The sequence below is a fragment of the Notothenia coriiceps genome, unplaced genomic scaffold (assembly GCF_000735185.1).
Source record: "Notothenia coriiceps isolate Sejong01 unplaced genomic scaffold, NC01 NC01_scaffold00018999, whole genome shotgun sequence".
Lineage (NCBI taxonomy): Eukaryota > Metazoa > Chordata > Actinopteri > Perciformes > Nototheniidae > Notothenia > Notothenia coriiceps.
Genome location: NW_011351700.1, coordinates 986,254 through 993,915, shown reverse-complemented (window position 1 = coordinate 993,915; position 7,662 = coordinate 986,254). Strand labels below are relative to the sequence as shown.

At 39.1% G+C, this 7,662-nt stretch overlaps 1 protein-coding gene across 1 annotated transcript in view; it reads left to right on the top strand.

Annotated features, from left to right (window-relative positions):
* Positions 1-7,662, top strand: part of pthlha (parathyroid hormone-like hormone a) — a gene marked incomplete at its 3' end in the record, with an annotated part of 11,402 nt that overhangs the window by 2,932 nt on the left and 808 nt on the right. The window lies entirely within an intron of this gene.

The following is a 7,662-nucleotide window of genomic DNA, read 5'->3' as shown; positions in this document are numbered from 1 at the left end:
ATACTTTATTCCGAGTGTTCTTGCTTTTCTCTTTGGAAGTCATCACATAACGGCCTTGTAATACACGGTTCGGCTTGCATTAAATATTACACATCTGCCGTAGTTCTCTATTTACAGTATAGAGCTCTGATTAGAAGACTTCTGGACAAACAGGAAGAAGTGCCGCCGAAACTGAATATGTGACGTGAATCATAAATATATCAGCAATTACAAAACATCATACATTTATTTTCACACAATACGTCTCCTTGCAGTATCAACATAAATTCGGCTGACTTTTATATTTGATCCAATTAGTAGATTAGTTTGATCCACCCCTCGAAAGTTATCGCTGTTTACTCAGCCATGTTTAGCATGTGGATGTGCAAGTCGCGCAAATGTTACGTAAATATAAACCTGCGGCGGAAATCCCACCGAATCTAGTAATCAAGTATCTATAATCTAGTAATTCTGTATGTTAGTAGTTACTGATTTGATAAAAGTAACGAAGTAACGCGTGTCGGGCAATGTTAATAACTGTAGTGTGATTACTGAATTAACGCGTTACATTACTCTGTTAATGACAAAAGTAATATTATCACAGTTACTTTGTAACGCGTAGGCCTGTCACGATAATTAATTGTGTTGGACGATACATTTTTATGGAAATTATTGCGATAAACGATAATATTGTAATTAAAAGGCATCTGTATAAATACTTATTTATGTTACGATTATTGTGTTATGTCACGTTTTGTATGTCTTGTTTTGGGTGTTTTGCTGTTCTCCCTGTCATGTTTTCCTCTTGGTATATTGTCTGGTCCTTTTCCCTGTGTTTTTCCTCCTGTCGTTAGTTTCCCTGGTGTGTCTAGTTGTCTGATTGTGTTCACCTGTGGCCCTTGTGTTTCTCCTCCCCTGCCCGGCTGTTTCTCGTCTTGTGATTACCCTTCCCTGTATTTACAGTCTTGTCTCTTCCTGTGTTCAGTGTTGGTTCGTCTTTTGTTTGTGACTGAGTTCACCGGTGAGTGTTCTGTCTTGTCCAAGTCATTTTTATTTATCCTTGAAATAAAGGCATTTTCAGCGTTATCTGCATTTGGGTCCTTCGTCCTTCACTCAACCGTAACAATTTACATCTTATTACATTACATTTTGGGGGAAGCTTTGTTTGATACAATATATTTTTTGTGCATGATTTTAGCTGTATGTTACAGTGTGAGTACTGCATGTCCATGTCTAGACGGCTGTGTTTGCAAGTCTTTGTCCATGTGCTTTGTCTTGATCTGTGTTTTTGTTTTACCCTCTTTGCACTTCCCCTTCCAGTGTTTCTCGAGTTTATTTGTACTCTGGCAGGCAGGCTTTTTAGAGGGCAGAAGTCGTTTCCTGGCATCCAATTTACAACAGCAGCACCACAGCGTAAACAAGTTCCAAGATGGCCGCCTGTCTGTCCTTCTGAGCCCTCCTCTGATCATTAGGGCCTATTTATATAAAAGTCTCAGAGCCCGGTGACTGGTCGAGCGGCCGGCTGCTGCTTGTCTTTTCTATATTTATGCCAAGAAGACAACATGTACGGCTTCTGCTGGTTTTTTAGAGGGAAAAAGAAAACACACACACCAACATCTGTTTGCACCTTTATCTTCCTCTTTCTCTCTTACACTCATACACACACAGGTCCATTAAAGATGATGGGCTTGTGGAAGATAAAAAAAAGTTTCAGAGACCATTTCATATACTGAACAAGAGGAGGATTTGAGTCATAACGACCGTCAGCTCTCAATGCTAAGATTACTGCTGTTTTCAACGTTTGGAAAACACAACAAATAAACTGACAATTAGTTGAATCTTTAAAAGTAATGTATTTTATGCACTTGGCGAAAGATATTCAAAATTCTTAAACTGTATATCTTCAGTGGGAGAATGTGAATGGAATATTTTAAGGGGGAAAGAGGAATGGAAAAAAAAATTATAGTCAGACTCCGTTATAAAGAACAAACCCAAGGAGCAATTATCTTCTAGTCCCCCTCAGGGCATGCGGGAGAGAGAGGCGCCTCGAATGAAAAGTTTTGCTGTTGTCACAATTAAGGGAAGAAATTACGAAATGTGAATTTTATCAACAGAGAGAGGATTGAGGTAGATGTTTTTCTCTGCATCACATTAATCATCTTTCATGAGGGTGTTGAGTACTGATCAAACTGAACATTCTAATTGGGACATGCTTCTTCTCTGGTTAACATTAGGACATTGTTGTGGAGAATGACACGTTAAGCTGAGAAAGGAGGGAGTGGGAGGAGCTGAAGAGGAGGGAAAAAAGCCAGACATTCGTACACTATAACTTCAACTCTCAAGACAGTTATTTTAAATTGCTCACACACTAAAATTACACAAAAGCAATTGTTGAAACTGAGACTAAAAGGGCTTTAGCTCAACTCAGGTATACAAAACTCTGAACACATATTCAGCTTTGCGGAATCTGACTTAAAGCCACTTGTTTGTCATTGGACCAATTAGCCAAACACCCAATAGTTGATGACGGTTAATTATTTAAGATGTTAGCACTGTAAAAAAAAGCACAGAACACTGGAACACTACAATAGAAGCAAACATAACAGCAAAAGGATTTAGAGCATGTCTATTAGCACTTTCTTTTATGTCTGTCTTTTACATAACGATATATTTAGAATATATGCTGCAGCACCTCTTGTCACCCTCTGTCGGAAACCCGAGCCCAGGCTGCTCTGACTGATAAGCACCTCTGTTGTGATTGATCAACTGCTTGGACACGTCCCACCGTTTAGCCCATCATGTACAATGTGTTGGATCGCTAGCAAATAGAAGTGTGCATGTTACATAGAGATGTCACTATGTTACAGTAAAGTAAACAAATGACTCCAATGGAGGCATTTAAGGGAGTGTGTGGGAGAGAAACTCCCTCTGGAGTGAACTTTGTTATTTTAGTCTTTGCAGACCATTTACATGCACATAACACACTACAGGAAAGGGAACATCCCAAAAAGCATAACATGTCCACTTTAAAGTGTTTACATTTAGCAAAGCGGAGTGTAATTGTTTAGTCAGCTTGTATGAACCGTGAAAAAGTTGATTTTATTTTGTTAATTAAGGAGTTTTGTCTGCTAGGTTGCGTGAATTGTGTGTAGTGATTTGATAAAATAAGCCCTTCAGCTATTTATTGATATGTAAATAATACAAGAAATATTAATCCCGATCAAAACTTACAGATGATGAAGATGGGAGAAAAGAAGATCCTCCAGACTTTGCTTGTTCACATCTTAATGATTATACTAACGTGTTGGTCCCTCTGGGCTTTTTTCAAGAGTGTTTAACACAATTCATACAACATGATTACCAAGTAATGCTCCACCTGTCTATACAGTTGTGGAGAGAATTATTCCCTATGGGAGTGTCTGTCAATATTTGACAGAAACGTGTGTAATCTGCTACACTCAGTTCCTCATTTAAAAATAAATGAAGGTCACTTCAACAAGCTACACACCATATTACATGACTCTATGAACAATATCATTTACTGACATTTCACAGAGAATCGGCCTTGCCAATTTTATAAGTCCATCAAAATGGAATTTTGAGTGTGCCATTAATATCCAAAAGTTCTTAGAGCATACCAGTTTGGGATCAATCCATCTATCTTTACATCAGGTACTCTGGGATCAATCCTCAGGAGAATAATTGTGTGGGGGATACAACAATGTTGTATAAATTGTGCTAAATATTGTTGAGAAAGGACCAGAGGGGCAGACACTTACTGTAAGTGTGATTATGATGCTGAGCATCAGCAGTGTGCGGGATCTTCTTTCCAACACTCATGACTCTGAGTTAGTGGTACAAGCAAGTATTGTCCTTGAAAAAAATTAGGTATATCAATGAAAGTGTTTTTATGAAGAATATGGAATTGTTTTAAACCTTATTTTAGTTCCAACACCATTGGTGCATCTTCTTCCTAATAACACATGGCCAGTGATAAAGGAAGTTCACACCTCCTTTAATCAGAAAAGTACAACCATTTAAAATAAGTACAAATGGCCTCTTTTATTTTATCATTTGAATATAAATTGAATCTATATTGGGACGGGATGGAGCTTGTTAAACTATTTTTATACTCGCTTTATATTTAAGAATGAATCATAGAGGATGCTCAAAATATTTGTCAGATGATTAAAGTACAATATTTCCCAATATAAAATATGTATAAAAAACGAATTAAAACATATCAGTCAAAAGGGTTTAACCCTGCAAGGCCCAAGGTTGTAATTTTACAACATTACTTTAATGTGGTCTTTATTTTTTAAAGACCACATTTACATAGTCAAAAGGTCCTTTTGTTCAGCCTCACAATGCTATTGGGTAGTAAATGTGTTTATAGGTCCTGCCCTCTGGCCATACACTCACACAACTTCCAAATCTTCAAACGAGCAACATCTCTCTGTTTTATTGGACTGGATTTGTCAGATTTAAGTAAGTAAAATGCCTCAAATATATTTTTTTGTGATTATTACAATGTCTAGAACATGTACATATTTAGTTATTGTGGAATACATTCATCAAATGTGATTTTGAGCAGCTTATGTCTTTGTTGTAATATTACAACACTGGGTCAGTGTGGTAGTCAAAATAGCATGTGTCCCTGTCATGGAGCCCGCCCTTCTGATGGCCCTTCTGATGCATGGAGATTGCCTTCTATATGTCACATATGGAAATAAAACACGAATATAATATAATGGTCTTTGAATCATTCACTATAACTAAGTTCTAAATGTGTCCTCTGTTAAGATTTTTGAATTAAGACAGAAAATTTGAAATACAATTAATACTTATTTCTCGATAAAAGTATGTGAAATGATATCTGTAGCAATATGTTAAACTCTCTTGTTATAATTATCAGTTTAATTCGTTACAAAAATACATTTACTCTTCTCTGGGCTTTCTAGCAGACAGCAGTCTTTCTTTTGAAATATGTTGGGAGCAGCTTGGATGTATCCCTTTTAGTATTTTGATAGCCTGTTAGCATTTGCCAGACAGCATTGTGTGATTTTAATGAACTGGTTTACTGCATGTGTGGGTGTAGTGTAATCCTGTTTCATTATGATAATAGGCTAAGGCCTGAGTTTATGTATTGGTGACTTCAAGGTGTACAAAGTTAAAATAGGATTCAGAGCTTGATTACATCCGGACACCTGGAAGGGGTGTGCATGCCATTCCTTATTAGTATGTAATAGGCTAGCCAGAAATAATGCAACACTTGTCCCACCACCATATCTATATCCTTCAGGTAATCTATTACAATGATAATATGCAATTTTATTGATTACATATTATTATTACTTTTTCCATCAGAATGCCACAGCAAAGAGATGAGACTCCTTCAAGCGCGGAATTTTCAGCTTAGCATTCAAGCATACATGTGAGGCCAAGCCACACCCGGTGGGGGTTCAAAGCTGTGGTGAGAACGGAATCTCTGAATGTCTTGCCTGACTTTTTGATGTTACCAGCTAGTGTCGGATGGGATACGCAGCCCAAGTCTGACTTGGATTGGTGTGGTGATGTTGTGATGAAGTTGCCTCCACTCCACGCCTTCCAGAGCGTCAGAACTACAAGATCTACTCAGACAAACTACTCCCTGTGTCCCATTGGTATGTTGTTAGCTCCTTAGATCGTGGATTCGTATATGTGGGAACATCCGGCAGGTGCGCTTACTGCTAACCTGGAAGAGGGAGAGAGCTAGAGAAAAAAGGGGAGAGCAAGCTTTATTGCACATCCGGAGTGCGAGGGCAACCCAATATCTGCTGCCTGTCAAATCGGTATGAGAGCAGAGCCGGCTCACACTGTGTCATCCTTGCCTGTGGCCAATCCCCTGTGCCAGAGAATTCATCGCTGGGACAAAGCCCAACAGCTAGAAGTTTGGAGCCTTTACATTTGTGTGGTTACTTCAACAAGTTACATGGGACGGGTGTGGATTGTCTTGACTCGTTTAACGGCCAATACAAGTTTCCCCATGAAATCCCAACGCTTGGTATCATGCTACATCTTCTGGCAACACGACATCCTTGTTTGTGCAGTCAACGCCTTGCTCCTCTACAATGCGGCCGAGTGCAAATGCCTCAAAGATGCCAAAGCAGGAGATCCTGACCAGGAGACAGTTCAGGCAGATCTAGCCATCCTCGTCTCAATCCTGGCTTAAGAATGCATTTCTGCCTTTTTGCCGTTTTTGGAATCTTTGTTTTAATATTTGCATTGTCATATTTTTTACTTGTATCTAATGTATTTTTGACATGTATCTTGATTGATTCTGTTCTTAATGAAGGTGAACACAACTCCTCTAAAAACACACACAAAGAGCGACGACCATCTTTCAGCAACAGGAGCCCAGCAGCCGACAGTGTAACATCAGGAGGGCCCGTTGAATGCCCTCGAAGACACCATTCTCCACCAAACGAGTCCCCTTCCAAGATGTCACAACCTCCACTGGGAATGTACGCAAGGACCTATGCGCAATTTTTCCAGTGTAAGACAAAGAGAGACGCTGCAGGACACTGCAGTAAAGGGTACACAAACACACAATGCCAGCAAGTGTGCTTTTCCGACGATAGCGAACTGTTTTGGAAACTACCTGTATTAATATTTAATAAATGACTATCATAAAAAATAACGACTGATGTTGATTATTATTCATGCTACTGCTATATACTAGGGATATAGGGGCTAAGCTAAGCAATCAATCCTGCCAAATCAACCCTTAGACTTGTTCAATATATGTATTCGGCATATGTGAGAAATACAGATAGTGCTGCCTCCCACCTAAAAAAACTCTTTAATTCTGCTCCCTACAACAACATAGGAGGCTGTGGCTCGGAGTTGTGCGCTGAACTTCGAAATCAGAGGATAGAAGAGGTTTGAGTCCACTGCAGTCAGCCATGTCATTGTGCCCTGGTCGCGCCCGTGCAGAACACTTCACCCAAATTGTCCTGCTGGGGATTACCCAGCAGTATTTGAGTATGCCTACGTCGCCCTTGCGATAAAAGCGTCTAAGTCTAGAGTTAAATGCCTAAGCTAGCTAATGCTAAATAACATCTTGAAAGCGCTTCAAAAAAAGGGGTTACCGGGTGTAAGTCAGTATACAATTAAATGTGATTATGTTAAAAGAGTTTCACTATCTGTGACAAGTTAGCCTCTATAACACTATAAGTCCACAAAAATGTACCCCACCCATTGGCTCCCACTGGGTTCTGCCCTATAAAGGCACACATTTGCTGACAGCACTTTTGCCAAAAACAAAAACATTGAATACTTCTAAACAGAATTAATTGTACCACAGCCAAATTGTGAACCATTTATCGTAAGCCACTTATAGCAGACAGACATTTTTGCAAGGGTGAAATTTGTGTGTGTGTGTGGTGTGTGTGTTGTGTGGTGATGAAAAAAAAAAAACATGTGTGTGTGTGGTGTGTTGTGGTTGTGTGTGTGTGTGTGTGTGTGTGAACGCATGTTTTATGCTCCACTTACTATTTATTAAACTTTTGTTGCCATATTGTAAGACGTTAATGACCTTCCAGGAACGACCAGAAGCCTCTTTTGCAAGCAGTTTCAGCAAGGCGTTTTATAGGACTAATTACTATCGTGAATAAATTATGTACTTTAGGAGTATTCATCACA